The 22,186-nt window shown below is 28.9% G+C and overlaps 1 pseudogene; it reads left to right on the forward strand.

Moving 5' to 3' along the window:
* The first annotated feature begins 4,622 nt into the window (after positions 1 to 4,622).
* LOC111299943 (protein DETOXIFICATION 21-like) lies at positions 4,623 to 21,676 on the forward strand (annotated as a pseudogene).
* Positions 21,677 to 22,186: the final 510 nt, after the last annotated feature.

The following is a 22,186-nucleotide window of genomic DNA, read 5'->3' on the forward strand; positions in this document are numbered from 1 at the left end:
TTGCGGTTTAATCACAGTCATCCTTATTTTTTGACTCACATTTTTAATCCCAATCATTTTATCTTTATCATTTTTTAATTCGCAATATCATCTCAATTGTTCTTTTCCACTTAATTCGTAGTTCAATCCTTTAAATTAATTAAGAAAGTCATTTAGTTAGCTTTGGATAAAATCATTGTCTTTATCTTTGTCCTATTACTAATTCAAAGTAAAAGTGCAAAGAGAGATAGCTGTAGACATCGAATTTTATCTGGATCTACCATTTCGAATCTTTGGTTTAATAATAATAATAATATTGATTTAATTAATATAAAAAAAATAAAAATAAAAAGTGATAACTGATAAAAAAAAGAGGAAAAAATCAGGATGGTAGTGGTGCCTTACACGCCACCACTGCCACCCACCCTGTCACCACCATCTCCAATCCCATCAGAGCCCCTGCACCTCACTTGTCCCAACTACTCGAAACCATCAACCTTACCCTGCCATCACACCCATACCTCGTCAGACATGTGCTCCATTGGCTACCACCATTTTCAGCCCTATAAAACCCCCCATGTTTCCCCTTTTAGCCTCTCTTGGACCCCTAGAACATGCTAGAAACCCAACTCTCCATCCCCTAAAAGCCAATCCCATCAGACTCACCCATCAGTATCGATCCCTTTTTACCCACACAAACCCCTAAAATAGAAAAACAAAAGCAAAGACAAACAGTCCTCCTCATCGGGAGGAACCTAAGCGCCGAAGCTCTCTGCAAGAACAAAAAATCAAATTAGTCTTCGATTTACAAAAAAAAAAAAAAAAGAAATAGAAATCTTCAAACCCCGATCTAAGCCGATCGAGGTAGTTTCTAGCTAAAGAAAGGCTAGATCGAAGCTCAGGAGAATACAAGGAAAGTTTTTTGGACTCTTTTTTTTACTTTTCGATCACCGACGATTGATGAACGACGGTCAAAGAGGCGGACGATCACCGTCTGCCAGCTTAGAGAGAAGGGCTCTGAAGAAAGGAAAGCTAGAGAAAGAGAGGAGAGAAAAATGAAGCAAAAAAAATTTTTTTTTCTTTTATAGAAGACTAAAATTCAAAATGATGTCATTAAAGGAACGCCCAAAATGACGTCGTTTTAGCCAAGGAGATCCGTGCATCAACCCGGACCTGACTCGGGGTCCACGTACTCGACCCGCCAACCCGGCTCTTCATTCAGCTCCGAACCGGTTTGACTAGACCTAGACCAAATCGTTCCCTAAACCAAATTGAATCGTTCCTCAGTCGGCTAACCGAACCGCGTGCCAAACAAAACTCTTTTGCGATCCAATCAAACCGCTGTTGATCGGTCCGGTGTAGGTAAAAAAATATTTTTTTTAATTTTTAATTTTTATATATTATTGTTTTTGTTATTTTGAGTAATTTTTTTATTTTTATGCATGATAAATTTTTAAATTTATTAGAATAATTATTTGATTATTTTTATTAATAATAAAAATGTAAACAAGTAAGATAATTAATAAAAAATATTAAAAATGCTTAAAATAATAATAATAATAATAATCTAAAAAATTATAATAAGAATAATTTTTCTTATTTTCCCTGCCTAGATGTTGGAGGGAATAAAATATATTCTTAAAAATAATTTCGCCTAGATGTTAAAGAATTATTATTAATAAATTTTCATAAAAAAGTATATATATATATATATAGATAAGAAATTTTTAATTAATTTTTAAAAATCACTAAAATCAAATTTGCTCTTAAAATTCGCCTAGATGCTAAGAATGTTTAGAGATGTTCACTTTTTCTTAACAAAATGAATTTTTAAATGCTAATTCTTAAATTTCAAAACCCTAAAACCTCTTAACCTTTAAATCCAAACCCTAGAACCTCATAACCTTTAAATCCAAACCCCAAAACCTAAAATCCCTAAAATCCAAACTCTTAAATCAAAACCCTAAACCCCAAATTTTAAAACCAAAACCCTAAAATCTCCAATCTCTAAAATCAAAATCCTAAACCTTTCATACCCTAAAATCCAAGCCTTAAGACCCTCTAGACCTTAAAACCAAACCCTAAAACCCTCAAAACTTAACCCAAAATCCTAAAATCTGAATCTCCAAAATCTTGAAACCCTAACCTTTAAAACTTCTACTCAAGCCCTTACTCAAAACATTTTGAAAATCCTAAGGATACGTGTGAAAATCTTATTTGAAGTAATTTATTCCTGAATGCCGCCTAGATGATGAGAAGTTTAAGAAACTTTACTTCATTAAGTTTTTTCATATGAGTTCTTAATTCGCATTAATAATAGGATTAATAAATAAAAAGTATAATAGTAAATTGGATTCTTAAATATAAACAATCGCACTTAAGCTCTGCCTAGATGTTGGAGAGTCAGGGTGGTCTCATTATACTTAAGAACCCAACTTTTAAATTGCATTTCTTTTTACATGACATTCATTAACATACATACGTTAGCGTGTTATCATTATTCTCACTTTAATTTTTATTTACTATTTGATGATAAAATGTTTTATAATAAAAAAAGAATAATACATTTTAAAAAACTTTTGTGATATTATAAAATAAAATAAAATAAAAATAACATTTCGAAGGAAATAATTCTTGATACTCTGCCTAGATGTTGGAGAGTCACTAATAATTATCTTTTATAAAGACTGTTATTTCATTTTAAGGATTATCGTGTTAAATCTTAAGCGAAAAGAGTTATTTTAAATTCTGCCTAGATGTTAGAGAGTTTTAAAATAATTTTTTAACTTTAAGATTTTCTCAATATTCCTAAATAAAGAGCTTTAGCAAAATTTTATTTTTCCAAACGAAGGGAATTAGTGTTAAATTTCAAATTAAAACCATTTTTATCCAACACCGAAAATAGCGTATAATTAAATGGTACCAATTTATAGGTGTTGTGGGATGCTAATCCTTCCCACATGTAATCAACTCTCGGACTCAACCTAATTTTTTGTAGATCAAAATTTATCTTTTTGATCAACTTTAAACTCGCTTTTATAGTTTTATTAAAAGGATAAACTTTTGGGTGGCCAATCATACTCTAACAAAGATTGGTAATGACTCCATCATTTATTTCGATTTTAAAACTCCTTTACGTCTGGTGGTCCCAAAACCGTTACGACAACACAGAAAGATTGAAAGAAAAAAAATGAAAGAGAAATTTGATCGCCTAGATGATAGATAATTCTTAAGGTTATATTTTTTGGTATTTTCCTTTTGGAAATTGATTGATTCTTAAGGTTTATTTTTGTAATGGCAGATTTTAGAGGGCTACCAATCTTCATCTATTCAACACCGACGTTGGATCAAAATAGCAACAATGATGAGAAACAAGTTCCATCCTTAGATCTATAATAACCTAAGAATGAACAAAGAAAAGTAGATGGCTCATGCAATCTTGAAACCCAATGGCAAATGGTAAATTCTAGAGGTACAAAATTTATTTTTATTTTACTTGTAATCTTGAAACCCAATGGCTGATTAAAGTTTTAATTGCATCGAATATGAAAAGGAAAAATAGAAGAAAAACTAAAAATGCAACCTTAAATCCTAAATCAAATATGAAAGGGAGAAAACATAACAACAATAAATTGTGCATATATTTTGAAGGAATGGAATTATAACAATGGGAAAAGAACAAATGAAATATAATGAAATCAAGTGAGGTTTGAAACATTTTCATCATAAGATCTTGAATGATATCTTAATATTACAAAATGATGGTAAATTATGGAAGTTCATCTAGATTTATGGCATCTCCAGTATGAGGATAATTGTTCTTAGCCATGTTTATTTTTTCGTAAATAATGGGTATTTAGTAAAAATTGAGTTAGGTGTTTAGATTTTGATAGAGTTTTGTAGGGTTTGGGTAAATTTTGACAGACAAATTTCAAGTGTTTAAGTGGGTTTGGTGTTGAGAATATTTTCATCACTGCTTTCATTCTGCCCCTTATTTGGTTTTACTTTTTTTTTTTACTTGATTTGGGTTTGAACTCTAAAGTTTAAAACTTCATAAAGTAGAAAACTTAGAATGGTTTATATTGGAAAAAGGTTCCATTTTAATAGGGAACTAGGAAAGTAACAAAAGATTTTTTTTTTTTTTTGTATTTTGGCTACCAATTAGACTAAAAACAAGGAAAGTATCAAAGAAAACAATAAAGAAGGTGCCTTCTCACTTTTTACACTCTGATTGTAAAATAGCATTGTTGATTTCTTGATATGTTTCTTTATTAGTATTCAATTTTTTCCTTTTTATTTTTTTTCTTTTTGCTTTTGTAATCCCAAACTGGTTTTTAGAATTTCATTTTGAAAGGCCTAATGTTGTAGTCTTGGTGAAAATGAAACCTTTGATATATCTAACATGCTTTGGATTTTATTTTTCTCTATGATGTGTCTTAGAGTTCATTGAGGTGTTTTATGAGTACTAACTTCTAAAAACATTTATTTTCTTTTGTATATTTGATGTGTAATGATTTTTTTTATATATCTAATTAATGATTTTCACATTGTTAGAAAATGGCAAATTGGAATTGGTATTAACTTCTTAATAGAAACCTTAGACTAATATTGATGTTGGCAAATTTTTGAATGTGTAACTAGGTATGGCTAGTGTATTGAAAACTGTATGTGGTCAAGCATTTGGAGCAAAACAATACCATATGCTCGAGATATACCTTCAAAGATCATGGATAGTTTTGTTATTGACTACATGATGTCTTCTTCCTTTGTATATCTTCATAGCCTTAATTTTGATAGCTATAGGCCAAGATGAAAAAAAAATAACGAAATTGGCAAGATATATTGGTCAGTGGTTTATCTTTGTCATGTTTTCTTTCAACATATTGTTCACCTGCCAAATGCTCCTACAAGCATAGAGCAAGAATATGATTATTGCATACTTGCCAACATTTTCTAATGGAATCCATATCTTTTTTTCATGGCTTTTGACTATGAAATTCAAGTTTGGGCTTACAAGAGCATCGTCATTCATGATTTTGTCTTATTAGCTTTGAAATAGAGGTCAGATTTTGTTTGTTATATGTGGAAGATGCAAGGACACATGGAAAGGTTTTTCAATGTTAGCTTTCAGGATTTTTGGCCAATAGTAAGGCAAAAATTGGTTTTGACCTAAAAAACCAATAAAAAATTAGTCTATAAATTAAATTGGTTTCGGTTTGTTTGGTTATATATATTAAATCGATTTAGGCAATCGATTTTCGATTTTAAGATTATGAACTGAATCGATAAAAAAATTGATTAAATATTATTAAAATTTTTTATATTTTTATTAATATAATTTTAATATTTTTTTATCTTTTACATTTCATAAAAGATCTTCACTCGCTCACCGGCTCACCCAGACCCAGACTGTCAAACACCCACTCAGTCACAGTCATTCACCCTCATGGCCTCACCCTTGTAGCCATTTCTCAATCGATCATTGTGCACTGGTGGTCAATGCAAGTACGTAACCCTCACCGACTCACCTCAAACACCCACTGAGTCACTTACCCTTGTAGTCATTTCCCGATCGATCTTGAAGACGCAAGCTTCAATCGACAACCACTTACCAACGAAGACCACCTCAACCTTCAATCGATTGTTTTCACTTGTTACAACTCTTCATCCATTTGATCTTCCCTCTTCTACAACATAGCCCTAAACTTAACTCAGGGTAAGATTTTTAATCTTTCTTTTCCCATTTTTTCTAGCTTGAAACAGTGGGTTGTAATAAGTTTCAAAACTATCGACCTTTAGAGGTTTTACTATGGTCAAGTCTAGAAAGTTTTAAGCCTATTTGCTATGTCACAATTAAGTTTTCATGGAATGCTTTGGCACTCAATCCCATGTGCTAGATTTCTAGCTATTGTTTTTAGACTTTTTATGCTCACCCTACACTCCAAGACTGGTTTTAAGCTTATCTGTTATGTTCTTGATGTTTGTACTTTTTTATTAAACCAAGCAAACATCAAGAACACAATGATAATCATATATACTTTTGACATTTTATTCTAAATGTTTGTACTATTTAAATATTTTGCTTCATTGTAAGCAATTATTTCATTCGAGAGTTAATTGAATCAAAATTGTAAACTTTGAATTGTTGTCTTTCTTCATGTTACATTATCTTATCTTATGGTATATGATTGTCTTATGGTATATATTGCTTTAGAAAGAAATTAAACAAGTATGTTGAGTTGAACCTGTAGTAAATTTTCCCTTGTTTTATCTCAATTTCTGTCTGTCACAATCTCTCTTAGGCTTGTGGAATAGAAAAGGCAAAAAGAATATTTTTTGTCTTAAAGTTTAGGTGAAGATTTTGTTGTATTGTGAGAAAAGGTGGACAAAAGTGAGGTCTCATGTTTTTGAATAGTACCTTAAAATGAAAAAAAAATCAAAGGGATTTGTGCTACTGTTTGCAAAATTTGAATCTTTGTTGGATGCCATCTTTTAATAGTGATTGTATAAATCAACTATATTAAGTTTCAAATTTAAATGAGTAGGTTTTTTGAAGTCATTGGATAATCTTTTACAAAAAAGAAAAATAGATAAGGTGAATTGAATTTTTCTAAATCTTTAATATGATTTGTCATATAACTATAGTGAATCACATTTATTTAGCAGTCAAATTACATAATGTAAGGGCATCATGCTTTTGTTATCTCCTCATTGTTCAACATTTTTCATGGCATGTCCTAATCTATATGCATTAACAAAAGTCTTAGGTGCTGGAAACATTCAAAATAAAAAACAAGTTTCAGGTCTAAAATTATTAACTTTAGGCTTATAAACTATTTACAAACTTAAAGGATTTGATTCAACATCAAACTAAAACATTTACAAGTAATTCTTTCTTCTATAAAGTAGTTTATGAATTCTGACCATTAAAACTAATCTTGGCTAATTTAAACCATATATATTGTTTTTATCAATTTGAATATTAGAAAAGTTGGTGGTGGGATTAGTTAAGGTTTGATTAATATCTTATCTAGCCAAACCAAATCCTATTTATTAGGCTAGCTTGGCTTGGCAATTGGCATGGTTGATGGTCATAGTCATGGTTGTGGATTCAACACAAGGTTGAAGAACCACTGAACCTTATCAATTACTAAGTCAATTACTCACATTTGGCTATCACCACACCAACCATATTATAAATCTTATCTGAAAAAGAGAACATGTGCCCTTAGGAGCTTGAGGTGACTATCCAACAAAAAAAGTACTAGTACTGGCTCTATTTGGAGGGTTGAGGACCTTTCAAAGCTTGCCTAAGCTTATAAAAGAGTTAAAAACCAATGGCCACTACCCTAAGTTGTTAACTGACCCTTATATTGGGGACCCAACTTAATTTTCAACTAGTTATGGATACACATCACTATCCCCTTGGTCTTATATTTAAGCCCCCCCCCTTTTTTTATGTGCAAAAAATTTAAGGAATACTTATAGAGCTTTAGTGCCTTAAAGTTTTGGAATTGAATAATTCTTTATAGCCATAACCTAACTTTAACTCTATTAAGAATTTTGACCAATAAATGTAGCTCTATGCTACAAATTAGTATTTATTTCAATTAAGATTTAAACCTTAAATACTAAAATTAAAAATTATTATTGCAACATTATTTGTATAAATATTGCTTGAACTGAAATAACTTGCATATTATAATTGAGTAAACTCCATAAAGAAAATTGGATAACCTGACTTGCCTTACTAGAAACAATTTCAATGTCAGTAATGTAAGCTAAAACATTTATATTTTATGTTTTCTACTAATCTGATCATATGATCGTTGAACCATTATATCAACAATTTTCTTGTTCAATATTTCATGTTCTGAAGTTAGCAAGCTAGCTTACAAAAGTATACTTTCTAATAAGGGTGGATATTTGGAATTTGACTTTTACAATGCTGTAATATTCATTATGCTGTCAATAAATTATTTCTTATAAGATTGACTTTATTCAATTACAAAGATTTTTTGTTATTTGATCGGACATTTATTTTATTATTTGATTAGATGTTTATTTTTAGCATGTAATGCATATTTGCTTAGACATTTATTTTATTATTTTTTCAGTTTGTATAAGCCTTGTTTACTCTTGAAACTTACATTTTATTATTCTTTTATTGAAGATGAGTGATAAAGATACTACACAAGTGGATACTCAATCAATCCCTTAAGGTGAAAGAGACACATAAGAACAAAAAGTGAAGTTGTAAGGATAAAACCGAAAAGGAAATGACCTAACACATGGTCGAAAGTATGGGATCATTTCACTAAATTTACTTGTGACAATGGTGATCTCAAAGCTAGATGCAATTATTATGATAGAGAATTTTATGCTCACCTTAAAAAAAATGAAACCTCTACATTAAAGAATCACATGGGTATTTGTACTATATTTTCTTGAGCTAGTGGCTATGGTGATCTTTCCCAAACAAAATTAATTTTAAGCTTAGGAGGAGATCCTTCTTTAGGTATTTGAAAGTTTAATCAAGATGCCATTAGAAGAAGTGTGGCTGAGATGATTATTATAGATGAATCACCCTTTAGATTTGTTAAAGCTATAGGATTTAGGCATTACATGTCTATTGCTTGCCCTAGATTTCGTATGCTGTCATGATGGCTGTTGTTAGGGATTGCGATTAAATTTATGTAGATGAAAAAAATTTCCTAAAGTAAAATTTGAAATTGTCTACTACGATAGTATCTCTGACCACTGATACATGGACCTCATTGTAAAGAGTCAATTATATGTGTCTTACTGCTCATTTTGTAGACAATGATTGAAACTTAACAAAAGGATTTTAAACTTTTATCTCATTTTTATTCATAAAGGTGAGGCTATTGGTAAAGTAATTGAGAAATGTTTGCGTGATTGGGGGATTGATAAAGTTTTCACTATCATAGTTAATAATGCTAGTTCTAATGATGTTACAATTTCATACTTAAGGAAAAAATTTAATAATGCAAAAACTAGTATTGTAAGAGGTAAATATCTTCATTTAAGATGCATTGTTCATATTGTTAACCTTATTGTGTGGTATGGGTTAAAAGAATTGATTGATTCAGTTGCTCGTATTAGAGGAGCAGTTAGATATATGAGACAATCACCCCTTAGGTTAGCCAAGTTTAAAGAGTGTGTTGTCAATAAACATATTCAAAGTAAAAGCTCGTTATGCTTAGATGTTAGCACTAGGTAGAACTCTACTTTCGTGATGTTAGAACAAGGCCAAAAATTTAAAATAGCTTTTGAGGCATTTAATGAAGTTGATCCTTATTATAAAACTGAACTCTTGTTGGGAGATGAGGTGCCTGATCAAAATCATTGGACTAGTGTTAAAAAATTATGCCTTTTCTTGTAAAAATTTTATAATTTCACAGTTAGAGTTTCGGGTTCTACATATATCACGACTAACAATTTTCTTGAAGATATATGTGGTGTTTATGGCATTTGGCAAGATTGGCAATTGAATGCTGATGTCGAGTTGAGTGCAATGGCTAAAAGAATGAAGGATAAGTATGACAAGTATTTGAGGAATATAGAGAAAATGAATATGTTACCTTATATTGCTTTTGTTATTGATCCTCGAAAAAAACTTGCATTTATGAAGTTTTGCTTTATGAAAATGTATTCTCGTGATCAAACTTTAGTGATGTTTAAGAAAATGCAAAAAGCAATAGTTAAGTTGTTTGATGAATACAAAAACATATTGTAACCTCAATCTGAACAAGTTTGTGATAGTAGCCATGCGAGTCAACCACCACCATCCACCAATGAATTTGAAACTATGGACCTATATAACTCACAAGTTATTATGGCTGAGTTTAAAAGGTTTAGGAAACAACAAAGTAAAGAAAAGAATAAATCAGAGTTAGATAAATATTTGAATAAGGAGATTGATGCTATTAAGGAGAGAGTGGACTTTGATATTCTTCTTTGGTGGAAACTTAATATGCATAAGTTTCATATCCTTTCCCATCTAGCTCATGATGTGTTGGCAATTCTTATATCCATGTTGCTTCTGAATCTGCTTTTAACAATGGTGGCCATGTGTTAGATAAATATAAGAGTTCTTTAACTTCTAAACTTGTTCATGCTCTTATTTGTCCTCAAGATTGGTTACGTGAAACTTCAGATTTTGATCTAAATGCCTTAGAGGATGAAGTGGAACAATTTGATAAGATTGATTTGAGTAATTATTTTATTTATATCATTATTTTTCAATTCTTATTTTTTAAAATCTTTTAGTTAAAGCTGACTTTTTTTTTTTAGGTACTTTTAGATTTATCCAAGATTAGATTGGACCCCATAATTGATTAGTAAAGTTTATTAATCAATTGAGGTAATATTGGCATTACTTACGTTGAATGTGATCCACACAATTAAATCTTTCTCTTTTAAATAGTTTTAAATGGAATAATTTTTCATTGAATTGTGTTTTGCTTTTATTTATTTATTGCTAGAATTTTAAAGGGTGTTGCTACACGCTGCTCATTACCTTTTGCTTGCTGCTACCCACTGTTGCCTGCTACTTGCTGGATATTAATGTTTAAGACTTGGAATTTAAGTGATGTAATTGGTTAGGATATTTGTTGCTGCTTGTTGAATGTTGTTCGAGAATTAGACTTTATGGATTGTAATTTGCTATGTATTGTATGTGTTTATGTTGTTTAAGACTTATACTTAGAGTTTATGAAGCTTGTATTTAGATTTTATTTGAGTATTGCTCATTGATTTAGAGCTTGTGTATTTCTCACTGACTTAGACTTTATAAAGCTTATGTATTACTCACTAATGTTATTTGATATGTAAACTTACTGTATATTGTGTATTGCTGACTGATTTAGAGCTTGAGACTAAATTTACTGTGTATGATGCTTATGTTTATGAAGTTTATGTTTAGATTTCATGAAGTTTGTGTTTATGAACTATATGAATCACATTGAAAGTTGAATACAGAAAATAAGAAACCAAAATCGATTATATCAAAAAAATTGACCAAAACTGACAAGATTAAATCGGTTCAATTTTTTCAGTTTTCTATTATTATTCAATTAGTTCGATTTTATCTATAAATTAAGTTAGGTAAATCGATTTTTAGATTTTTTAAATTGAATTAACTAAACCAACCTTTGCTCAATCGTAGCCAGTATAAAAGCTATCTTTGTCATCTGGTGCAATGTTCTAGTAAAGTTTCAGTTAATTTATAAGTCTTTTAAAAGAATTGGTAGAGAAAGTTTACTTTTTATGGATTAATATGAATTAAAACATTGACAAAGTGGAATAAGTTCTGATGTAAAGGTTGAATGTTGAATAGAAGAGGTACTTATATATGTTTTAGGTTAGTGAAGTTTTAGGTTAGAATCAATTTCAGCCAAGGTTATGCTTAAACTAATAGGATAGTTTATGGTTTTACCGCACCAAGCATATTAGTTGTATAGGATTATAGTAACCAAAGTTGTTAAAATCTTAGCTTCAAAATGTAGTATTGGATAATCTTTGATGGGCACAGTAATTAGTTTCTACAATGCACAATTGTACATTGAATAAAAGCCACCTTAATTGCAGACTTAATGAACTATTGTATCCATTATTTTTAGTTTAGTAGTTGATTATAGAATTTGATGTTTCTGTTAGTAAATCTAGAAAAATTGAAGCATAAACTACCTTGATAGCTCAAAATTCCCTATTATTTTTTAGATATCATAATCATTACAGAATTACTTTTAATTGGAATAAGCAACTAACAAATTCTCCACCCCTACCTCCACTCCCATCTTTTCTTTTTTTTTTTCTTTTTTCTTTTTTTTTTAAGTTTACATCAGAAGATATTGATTTGAGAATTTTGTTTTCATGGTTAGTCTTAGGCTCTAGTACAACATAATCTTGGTCTTTCTAATTGGAAACTTGAAAAATGCTCAGGTTGCAATTGATGCTCTTGCCATTTGGTAAGTCTTTCTAACATTTTTTTCCCAATTAGCTTAAAAGGTTTCACTTTCTTTTGTTGTTCCTGTCATAACGTATAGATTTGTAGACCTACCGTTAGACATAAAATAAAAGAGTCATCACCAATCTTTTTTTGCTAAGGTGTGATGGTCACCTGACAAAATATGTCCCACTTAAAGAGGAATCTCAAAATTAACTTAGGTATCTTTAAATAGTAGATTTTAGTCCACGAAACCAAAATTAAGTTTCAAAAGTACGGTTATGCATGAAAAATATTATAGCACCCTCACAGCACCTATCTAGAAGATAGTATGAGTTTGATTTCAAGTTATCCAAGCCTTAAAATATATTTAAATGTTATCAAATAATTTAATATTAAAAATTTTTCTTAAATTACTCTAATATGTTGGTAATAATTTAAAAATAGTTTCTCACCTTAAGAGTATTCAAAAAAATTATTTGTCACACTTTAAAAATGTTCCATCATCTAATTCACTTAAGTTTACTTCCACAAAAAAATAAGTATAGACCGAGTTTATAATCAGAAATATCTTTCAATTTGTTGATAAGACTTTTTGTTGAAAATTATTCTCCAATTTGTTTGTCGGATTTTATGCAAAAAGATAGGAAATATTATTTTATTATTATGTTTTAAAAAACTAAATTTTTTTAAGAAATCATAAAACTTTCCAATATGTTGGTAAAACTTTATTTTGAAAATAAAATATTGACCCCCCAATCTGTTGGTAAGGTTTTTTTATTTTTATTTTTTTGAAATAAAAAAATGTTATAAAGTTTTTAATATATTGATAAAACCCTATTTTTAAAAAAATGATTGTCTTTTAATCTATTGGTAAGACTTTTATTTAAATATATTTTTATAATAATAAATATTCAAATAAAAAATAAATAAAATAGTTAAATAAATAAAAATAAAAGAATACCTGAAGTTTACTCTGCTAAGCGACTAGGTTGCTCAATTTACTAGAATAAATCCTTGCAATTCTAAATTCTACAAAGAATTTCAAAAAAAAAAAAAAAAACTTACTATCAGAAATTGTATCTTTTTTTTAATGATTTTTCTCTTCTTTTTTTCTTAAGAGTTTTCATATAATCTTTTTCTCTATCCCCCACTCTTTGTTTAGTTTAGAACAATTTATCGAAATTTTTTAATCATAAATTTTAAGATTCCATTGATTGTCAAGGATTTTCAAAGATTTTTTAAATCCTTTTAATTTAGGTAAAATCAATATAACAAAAACCCTAACTTTGATGCTCTATGATCCTTTTTTATTTGATTTCCTATTTCATGTAAATTAAGAAAAAATTTCAAAAATTCCTCTCTGCTCAATTTTTTTACAGGATTTCCAAAAAAATCTGTTTGATTTTCTTTTCTTTTTTTTTTCATTTATTTAGTTTTTATTAAAGAATAAACAAATAAATAAAATTAAAATTAAAATATTTGTTTGGGCAAAACTCACATCAAAATAACATACATTAGGCTCAAAGCCTGACAATCTCAACAAAATCGAAATCGAGAATTTTAATGCATGCCTTAGATAAAATGAAGTGTCTACAATTACTCCTCTTTGCACATTCCTATGAAACAAGAATGATGTAAAGACATAGAAGCCACTATATCCAAGTTCAAAAAATCAAGTCAAAGTTCAAAGTTAAAATGATTTGGACGAAGTAAAATTAAAATGTGAAAATGACTTAACTGAGTCAAAGTTAAAAGTGATCAAGGTGTGCCAAAATAAAAAATTAAAATTGACCAAGACTGAGTGACAAGTCAGAAAATTGAATAACTTAGATAGAGCTAAGGTCGAAGGTGACTACGCGAAATTGAATCGCAATAAATATCCTCGACCAAGCCAAAGTAAAAAATGATTGACCCGAATTGAATTGCAAATAAATGATTTGGATCGAACCAAGATAAAAAATAAGTGACCAAGATTTAATCACAAATCAAAAAAATAAATGATTTAGACTGAACCAAGACCAAAAATGAATGATTGGGATTGAACAACAAGTCAAAAAATAAAATAACCTGGACCGAGCCAAAGTCAAAAATGATTGACCGGAATTGAATCATAGGTTAGAAAAAATAAATGATCTAGATTGACCAAAACTAAAGATGAGCGATCAGAATTGAACTACAAGTTCAAAAAATCAAATAACTTGGATCAAGCCCAAGGTCAAAATATGAGATCAAACGATCTTAGAAATAACAGCCACAAATCTTAAAAATCATACTAGGAAGTCTGATAGACCATATTCGGAGGGCTTCAAGGAAAACTCCTTTAAAATAGAGGCCCAACAATTTCGAAGATGTTCTCAAAATCACAAGTTTGAAATTTACACAAAAATCAAAATTTTGTATGAAATAGGTGATAATGCAAATGGTGCAAATATAACAAATCCATGTATGTAATGACACTAATTATTCAAATATTTGATATAAGATGTAAATGCATACCCTATCCAAGATGCAAATGTCAAAATAGGAAATGTCAAAAGACATAATGTCAAAAGATATCCATTCACACAGGTGCAAAAAAATTTTAACTTAAAATTCAAAGATTCACAATTTTAAAATTCAATGGTCCACAAACTGCAAATATTAGCAAGGTTCTATAACAAAAATTGAAATTTTCCAATACTCCAAAATTCATAAAAAATTTATAATGATTTCAAAATTCACCAAAAGTCAAGATTCACAAAGGTTTGCATCAATTTTAAGTTTCACAAAGATTTCAAAAGCTTGTAAATGATTCAAGTTTTTAAATTTTTAGATTTATAAGAATTCACATTTGTAAGACTTTTAGATTCGCAAACATCTAAGTTTCGTAAGAATTTCAGATTTGTAAGAACTTTAGGTTCGCAAGAGCTTTAAGTTCTCAAGAATTTTAAGCTCGTAAGAATTTTAAGTTCGCAAGAATTTATGGTTTGCAAGAATTTTTAGATTTGCAAAATATTCAACTTCGTCAATGTAAAGTTTTGCAAACTATAATGCAAGATTCAAAGATTCACATTCAAAGGATTTTCATTAATGATTGACATCCAAAATTCAAATTATTATATTTGAAAAATTTACGGATTCACATTAAAGGTTTCAAGGCTCACCTCTAGAATTTAAATATTCTCATTTGAAAATTTTTAGGGTTTTACATCCAAAAGTTTAAAGATTCACATTTAAAAATTTTTAGGAATTCCCATCGAAAATTTCAAAAAATCTCATTAAAAAAATTTTAAAAATTCATATCCAAGGTTTTAAAGCTTCTTTTTTAAAAACTTTATAGCTTCACATTCAAATATTCTCATTCAAAAAGCTCATTTAAACAAAAGCTTTATAATTTTAAAAGTTTGGAAAGTTTTCCTTATCTAAAAATTTTAACATGAAAGATCTTACTTGTTCGAGGAATCAAAAGTTAAACATTTTCTCCCAACAAAGACAAATGTCATGCTAATAATGCAAATGCCTTCTAAATGATGCAAATGCAACAACCCATAATCTCACTGAATGACGCAAATGCAAATACCATACAATAATTCAAATATTTCTTACATGATGTAAATGTAATTATCAAGGATTTAAATACAATGTAAACACAATGTATGTAATGCAAATGTTAATACATTAATACCATGAAATTTTAGTTATGGTAACAAAAATCTCAAAACTCCATAATTCTTTCTTAGCTTCTCAGTACTAACCATTTTAGAAAAAATTCTATCAACTAATCCATATTGTTTTTCTTATCTAATCTCAACTCACAAGTTTTATCGACCAATCTATCGTTGTGGTCATCATTGGGTCACTTCATTGGCCATTATCAAATCATTTTCTTAGGCTTTTTTCACTTTTTTCATCTTGGATTTCTTTTAAAAGAATGAAGAAATCTTTTATGAATATTGCCATTCATTTATTTATCATCATTCTAATTTATGACAAATATGATATATTTTCTCAATTCATTTAGGGTATGCAAACTTGATAAAGAACAAGAAAAATGACTATTCAATAAAGAAAATCTAGTAATGAACAAATCAAGGATGAATAAAAGTAAAATACTGTGAAAATAAAGCATCAACATCCAAAATAATGATTGTTCAAACAATTATAAACTCTCACTTAGAATTTTTTCTCAAAAACACATTCCATCAATGTTCTCAATGTTTGAGCCAATCATCATCCATATTCTTGGGATCTTCAAATAAAGCTATTTTTTTGAATCTCTATTTTTACTTAAACCGTCATTTTAGGTTTTCAATTTAAATCTTCATTTTTTGTCTTTTTTCTAGTTTGTTTTTTGGTTTTTTTTATTTTTTCTTGCACATTTTTTTCTCGTCCTTTCTTCTTATTTCTCTTTTCCCTTATCCATCAATGATACTTTGATCAAAATTCTAAACAATCTAATGACTAACCTACTTGGTTCAATTCATGATTCCCCAATTTGAATATTCATATTCAATCAAAATAGACTTTTAAAGGATGTAATGTAGGCTAGGGTGAGGGATTATAAAAGAAACGGATAAAATAGGTCCAAACTATATTTGAATGGTAATCAAACCAAGGATTATTTTTTCATGTATAGTACCTTGACATTTTGCTCCATCAAGTTTTTTTTTTTTTTTTTTTTCACTTTTCATCATTTTTCCAAAAAAATTTAAGCATAAAAAAGATTTACCCCTTATATCATTAAAGATTTTTACTTTTCAAGCTTTCCAAATTTTGCCTCCTAGTGTAGAGGGTGATTCTTGGTTAGGGTTCCTTGAAAAAAATTTTCAATAGACTCAAAAAGGGTAACAAAGAATAATTTTACTCTTTTTGTAAAAGGTAAAAGAAAATTGGTTATTTATCATTTCAAACATAAATACTCTCAATGGAGAACATTGATTAACCAAAAATAGACTTGTGAATGAATCATTACAAAGATCAAGTATTGTATCACTTTCACTTTTCAATAAGTAAAATTCTTCACTACATTTATCTTTTTTTATTCAGTAGTCATAATGAATCAACAATCTCAATTTATCAGTCAGATCATCATAAATAATATTTTCAAAGTTAAATCCTGAATTATTGTCATGACTGTCTGAACATTCATTATTTGGAATCAAAGAAAAGATATGAGACAAGATATAAGAAGGTAAAAGCATATAACGGTGATTCATACAAAAAATAAAATGACATGAAAATGTATCAAATCTGTACTTTTATTAATAAAATAAAATCCAAGTACATAAACGAGATTCATATTCTCAAGAAATCTTAAAATGATAAGCAGTTCTAATTAATCTTTCTAAAATAATGCCCTTGGGTGATTGGGCAAATAGTCTTTATTGATAATCAGTTTCCCTAATTCATTGAAACTAACTAAGCCTACTCGGATCAAACTTTGTACCTTGTACTTGAAAGTATGATAGATTTCTATAGAGTGACTTCTATTCCCATTATAATAATCACATGTGGTATTAATATTATATCATTTAGGGTAGAGTGACTTCAATGGTTCCAAAAGAACCGAGGATACTAGATCATTCTTGATTAATTTTGAGAACAACTCAATATAGGTTATAGGGATAGGCTCAATGCGAGCTCTTTCTTAGTTGCCTTTAGATATTCCCAAACTATTCATTTTATTGTAATGCCTTGAAATTGGTGTACTAACAAAACTAGACCCATATGTAGGTGCTTAAAAAGCTAGTTGATAAGGACTTGGAGCGATATTGTTCATGGTTGGGCAATGAAGTTAGTAAGGCACTTATGTAATATTATTAGCTATTGGATGGTAAGCAGAATGAACACATGGTGGATATGAAGCATAATTTTTGAATTGTTGCCCATCAAAACTCACTGTTTAGGCTTTAACTTGTTCTTTCTTGGGCATTTCACCTTTTTTAGCACTACTGGCCTCTTATTCTTTAGGCTTGCCACTTTTAATGGTATTTTTAATAATTTCTCTTAAGATCACCATATCAGTAAAGTTTTTTATTGCATTCTCTATCATTTTATCATAATAGGGTACCTTTAAAACAAATAAGACCATTGTTTCTTTCTCGATCAAAAGAGGTTGAACTTGAATAGTCATATCCCTCCACTGTTGGGCATATTCTTTAAAAGACTCTGTTACCTTATTCTTCATGCTTTGTAGAGAAATAAGTTCAAAGGCGATATCAATGATGTGATGATATTGGTTGATAACTGCCCGACTAAGCTTATTTCAAGAGCGGATACGAGTTCAATCTAACTGAACATGCCACATTGCAATTGAGCCAATAAGGCTATTTTGGAACACATGTATTAATAGCTTTTTATTATTGGTATAGGCAACTATTTTTTTATAGTACATGTAACATGAGTTATCGAACGAGTACTACCATTATACTTTTTGAACTCTGAAACTTTGAACTTTGGCAGGATTACAACATCAGGACCAAGCAAAATTTGGCTACATCCATGGAGTCTATACCTTCGATGACTCATATTTTTTCTCCTCCAGTAAGTTCATCTTATGTTGAGACTTTGAGTCCTCTAAACTTTCAATTGCTTTTAATTTCAGCTTTTCATTCTTCTTGAAGTCGTCTGAGTTAGGGATTGAAACTTGCTCTACTACTTTTTCAATGAAGATAGGATTAGCAAAACTTTAAAATAGCCTTTGAGTTGGTGTAGATAGCATTCTTATATAAGTATACCCTGTAGGGAATGTAAATTATTATGATAAAGTATCTTAAGTGGACTATGCTTGAAGTGGGCCATGACTAGGAAGATATAGAAGGTTAGCAACATCTTACAAATTATGGTCTTTAGGTCTAACCTTTTCTTTGTTCAGGTTACTTAGTTCTTTTAAAATTTGCCCAACTTTTTTTTGAGCTCTTCTTAGGCCTTTTCCAACTTCTTAATGTGATTTGCATTGTCTTGCTCCATTCTTTTGGCTTGGATTCAAGTGTTGTACTTGTGGTGAATTGGTCAAGCTATCCTTAAACCTTGATTTACCGTAATTAGGGTGCATGTTTAGAATGATGTTTATAGAATTATCTAATTATGCATGAAGTTGAATGCAAAAATGCATGAATGTAATAAAGAGGATTTAAATATATAAATGCTTGCATATACAATAAAAGAAAAAGGTTAAAAAACATTATATATACAAAAAGTAATAGAAAAATAACGTAAAAGGTTGTATACAAATAATATATACAAAAATATATATATAAATTGACAAGCAGAATAAAGTCCCATCATGTGTCTTATTTAAGATTTTTTAACACAAGGGAAGGTATAGCTTTAACTTAGGTTCAGGCCCTTAGGGTTTATTTACATGCTAGGTTCAAAGATTTGATAGTCTAAGGGTTCTCAAATTCTTTCTTACATCATTGTCTATTATAAACTAATAAGGCACCATAATCCTCTCCTATTATAGGCTACAAGCGAACAGGGTTCAATTTCAGTGAGAATTTTTCACTAACTCATACAAAGACATGAAATTCATGAAAACGTAGTTACTTTACTCTGTCATAAAGAATAAAACTCGGGTATAGAGATCATGTTATGCATATACAAATGAATGATAGATATATATAATAAATAAATAAAATACAAATAAGAAAAAAATTTTAAATTTTTTAGGTTAGGCTTGTATAACAAGCAATCATTTACTGGCCTAACTCTCTAGGTCCGTAGCGGAGTCACTAAATTATCAAAATGTATAGATCCTTATACTACCATTAGACATATATAAAGAAGTCACTACCAATTTTTTTGTTAAGATATGATTGGTCACTTGACAAAATCTATCCAATTTAAAAAGGAGTCACAAGATTAACTTAGATACTTTAAATAGTAGATTCTAGTTCACAAAACTAAAATTTAGGTTTAGGAGTACAGTTATGTATAAAGAATATTATAGCACCCATATAGAATATAGTACTAGTATGATTTCAAGTTTTTCAAGCTTTAAAATGTATTTGAAATTTACCAAATAATTTAATATTAGAAAATTTTCTTAAATTACTCCAATATATTGCTAATAATTTAAGAATATTTTCTCACATTAAGAGTATTCAATAAAACTATTTGTCACTCTTTGAAGACACTCCGTCATTAGATTAACTTAATTTTGCTTCCAAAAATAAATACCTATAAACCGAGTTTATAGTCAAAAATATCCTTTAATCTATTTGTATGATTTTATGTAAAAAGACAAAAAATATTATTTTCTTCTTTTAATTTTTTTAAACTTGATTTTTTAGGAAATTATAAGGCTTTCCAATATGTTGACAAAACCTTATTTTGGAAATAAAATATTTGCCTTCCAATCTGTTGGTAAGACTTTTTTTTTTTTTTTGAAATTAAGAAAATGTTATAAGTTTTTCAATACGTTGGTAAAATTCTATTTTTTAAAAAAATGATTGCCTTTCAATCTGTTGATAAGACTTTTATTTAAATATGTTTTTATAAAAATATATTAAAAAATAATAGATAATTAAATAAATAAATAATTAATTAATTAAATAAAAATAAAAAAATTAAAGTCGCCTCGACTAAGCAGCTAGACTGCACAACTTACAAGAATAAATCCTCACAATTTCAAATTCTAGAAAGAATTCAAAAAAAAAAAAATCTACTACCAAAAATCGTATCTTTTTTCTAAATGATTTTTCTCTCTATTTTTTTCGTAAGAGTTTTCATATAATCTTTTTCTTTATCCCCTTTATTTATTTGCTTTAAAGCAATTTATAAGGATTTTCTAGTCAAGAATTTTAGGGTTCCATTGATTGTCAAAGATTTTCAAAAAAATTTTAAATCCCTTTAATTTAGGTAAAATCAATTTAACAAAAACTCTAGTTTTGATACTCTATGATCTTTTTTTATTTGATTTCCTATTTCATGCATGTTAAAAAAAAATCTCAAAAATTCTTCTTTGCTCAATTCTTGTATAGGATTTTCAAAAAATTCTATTTGATTTTCTTTCTTTCCTTTTTCATTTATTTAGTTTTTATTACAAAATAAATAAATAAATAAATAAAAATAAAATATTTGTTGGGACAAAACCCATATCAAAATAATATATATTGGACTCAAAACCAGACAATCTTAACAAAATCGAAATTAAGAATTAGAATATACACTTTGGATAAAATGAAATATTTACAGTTCCCATCCTTATATTGGCTATTGCATTCTACTAATTTGTATATGTCTTTTTCAGCCTGAACATTAATGGATGGGAAATGATTATATAACTCGGTTTTTTGGCTACTGCAAGGTATTATCAGCTTAGGGCTTGAACAAGACCATGGATTTTGTATTTTGTTTACTGTAAGTTAAATATTGTTTCTTCTCTTTTTGAAAAATTTCGAGGGTTAGGGTGTCAAATGAGCTTGGAAGAGGAAGCTCCAAAGCTGCCAAGTTTTCAATTGTGATGACAACACTTACATCACTTTCCATTGGATTCGTGCTATTTTGTGCTATTCTTGTGCCTTAGAGGACGATTAGCATACATATTCACCGAAAGCGAACAGGTGGCTAACGTAGTTGCAAATTTATCTCCACTATTGGCTTGCCCTATACTTCTAAACAGTGTTCAACCTGTGTTCTCTGGTAAATTTCCGTTTGTTGGTTTTGTCCTTCTGCCTCCGGCATTTTCGATCATGTTTTCCATTAACATTTTGTACTTTAATGACAGCAGATTACATCTAATCCAATATATTCATACATTAAGATCAGGAAATTTATTTTACGCTTAGGAAAAATGTGTTACATGATTTACATTTTTCAACAAAAGCTGCTATTGATATAGGATGGCAGAGCATCGTATTTATATATTTAATTACAGCACTCCCCGTGAAGCGAGAATTATACACTAATACATAATTAAAGTAATTTTAAATATGATAAAAAAATGTTGATAACCTCATTGCTTAAATGCTTATTAACGTCATGATGATGACCTAATTATTGATAACCTAGGGGACAACCAAAGAGAATGTAAATCATATGACTTTTTGACAACCAAAGGGTAACCAAAGGGTATATAAATCAAAGCACTTTTTGACAACCAAAGAGTATATAAATCAAAGAACTTATTTTTTGTAATATTTTTCAAATGCATAATAATATTTTAAAACGTGAAATCTTTATCTTATCTTATATTCATTTAAAACATTAAAGATGATATATAAAACAAAATAAATTCTCAATAACTAGTGC

The sequence above is a fragment of the Durio zibethinus genome, chromosome 3 (genome assembly GCF_047325235.1).
Source record: "Durio zibethinus cultivar Kanyao isolate XHJ-2024 chromosome 3, ASM4732523v1, whole genome shotgun sequence".
In the NCBI taxonomy this organism is placed as follows: Eukaryota; Viridiplantae; Streptophyta; class Magnoliopsida; order Malvales; family Malvaceae; genus Durio; species Durio zibethinus.